Here is a 2793-nt window from a genome sequence, read left to right as displayed (position 1 = left end):
ACATTGATAGATTCCATGACCACTTTTGTTCTCAAATTATAGACTCTGAAGGCTTTTGTAGAAAGTGGATATCCTACAAAGATTCCCTCATCAGCTTTTAGATCAAACTTGGATAGCTGTTCAGGATGAGTCTTGAGAACAAAACACTTACATCCAAATACATGAAAGTATTTGAGATTTGGCTTTTTGTTCTTCACCATCTCATATGGTGTTTTTCCATGCTTGTTAATGAGTGTTGCATTTTGAGTAAAACAAGCAGTCTGCACAGCTTCAGCCCAGAAATAGGTTGGAAGCTTTGCTTCTTCAAGCATTGTTCGTGCAGCTTCAATTAGAGTTCTATTCTTCCTTTCAACAACTCCATTTTGCTGTGGAGTTCCAGGAGCAGAAAATTCCTGCTTTATTCCATGATTTTTGCAGAACTCTTCCATTATCAAATTCTTGAATTCAGTGCCATTATCACTCCTCAAAATTTTCACAGAATCTTTGATCAATTTATCCAGATGTTTGACATGATCAATCAGGATAGATGCAGTTTCACTTTTTGTGTGCAAGAAATACACCCATGTGTATCTGGTGAACTCATCTACTATGACCAACGCATATTTCTTCTTTGCAATAGACATGACATTCACTGGACCAAATAGATCAACATGAAGTAGATAATAAGGCTCAAGAATTGATGATTCAGTCTTGCTCTTGAACGAAGATTTTCTTTATTTAGCCTTCTGACATGAGTCACAAAGACCATCAGGAACAAACACTGATTTTGGCAGTCCTCTCACAAGATCTTTCTTGATCAGTTCATTTATCTTGTTGAAGTTTAAATGAGAGAGTTTCTTGTGCCAATTCCAGCTTTCTTCAGTTGAGGCTCTACTCACTAAACAGATTGCAGAACCATCAGAACTTGTTGAAAGCTTAGCTTCATAAATGTTACCACGCCTGAATCCCTTCAGAACAATTTTTCCTTTAGATTTACTAACTATTTCACAATGTTCTGCAAAGAAATCAACATGATAACCTCTGTCACAGATTTGACTTATACTCAGTAAGTTGTGTTTAAGTCCTGAGACCAGAGCTACATCTTTAATAATGAGATTCCCAAGATTGATATTGCCATATCCCAAAGTTTTTCCAATGTTGCCATCTCCATAAGAAACACTTGGGCCAGCTTTCTCCACAAAGTCTGATAGCAGGGCCTTATTTCCAGTCATATGTCCTGAACATCCACTGTCCAGAACTAAAATATTTTTCCTGTTGCCCTGCAATCAAAAAGACCACTAATTATTAGTTTTAAGGACCCAGACTTGCTTGGATCCTTTGGCCTTTTTAGGTTTGTTAACATTTGCAGCGGATTTAACATCAGATTTTATGTTAACGGTTTTCTTATCAGAACTTATACTAGAAGGAATAACAGAAACTTTCTTTAAAGAAGGTTTTATTTGATAATAATCATAGTACAAACTATGATATTCCTTACAAGTATAAATGGAATGCCATAAACTACCACAATGAAAACAAGGATTTTGTGGTTTGTATCTAACAGACTGACTCTTAACTCCTGACTTTGTAAATAAGGAGTTAATATTCTTATTCTTCCTGCAAAAAGAAGCCAGATGGTTAGAACTTCCACAGTTATGACATGCTTTCCTAGGAGCATCAGGAACAAATTTATAGTTATTGCTTTTATTCACACCTTCCTTTCCATTCCTGTTTTTCCTAGGTGATTTTACCTTGTTTGCATTCTTAACATCTTTCAGCTTATGCTTAAGCTGCTTCTTTGTCATTAAGCCTATGTTAACTTCAGCTGTCTTTTCCTGTTTTAGTTTTTCAGAAGATAATTCCTTTTTAACTTCTGATTTCTCATTTTCGGATTTTTCAGTTACAAACTTAACAGGTTTTAACTTCGGCTTTTGCTTATCAACAGGCTTAATTTCTACAGTTCCTTTTTTATTTTCTCCATAGCCTAAGCCCTCTTTCCAGTTTCCACTGCTTAGCAAATTTTGAGTTGTTTTGCCAGAGTTAGTCCAAGTTCTGATAATCTCTCTCTCCTTTTCTAACTCAGTTTTTAGAGATTCATTCATTTTTAGCACTTCATCCCTAACATAAAAAGCATCATCTCTATCCTGCTGAGTTTGATGAAACATGACTAACTCTTTTTCTAAGAAATCATTTCTTTTCCTAAAAGCAAGATTTTCAGAAGTTAATCTTTCACATGTTAAAGTTTGATCTCTATAACTAACAAACATGGTTTTAAGATATCTTCTCAACTCATTAATATCATCAGTATGAAAAGCATAAGTAGTCTGAGGTACCTTTGTTTCAGCAGCTTCAGAACTGCTCTCAGAACTTGATTTATCAGCATTTGCCATCAATGCATAGTTCTCCTCACTTTCAGAGTCTGAGGTGTCTGTCCAGCTTTTCTGCTTTGTGACAAGAGCTTTGCCTTTGTCATTCTTGGTCTTCTTGCAATCAGGAGATATGTGGCCTTTCTCACCACAATTATAACATTTAACATTAGCGTAATCTCCTCTGTCAGACTTTCCTCCTCTTCCTTCAGATCTTCTGAAATTCTTCTTATCAGAACTTATGCCTTTCCTGGAAAACTTCTTTCCCTTCCTGAACTTCCTGTATGCAATCTTTGTGATTCCTTTCACCATAAGAGCACACAGCTTCATCATCTCCTCATCAGCATCAGTTTCAGGCAAGCTTTCAGAATCTGAGTCATCATCACTCTCAGAACTTGATGACTCAGTATCAGATTTTATGATAAGAGCTTTACCCTTATCTTTCTTT

Source organism: Apium graveolens, chromosome 6, assembly GCF_009905375.1.
Source record: "Apium graveolens cultivar Ventura chromosome 6, ASM990537v1, whole genome shotgun sequence".
Lineage (NCBI taxonomy): Eukaryota > Viridiplantae > Streptophyta > Magnoliopsida > Apiales > Apiaceae > Apium > Apium graveolens.
This window is presented reverse-complemented; position numbering follows the sequence as displayed.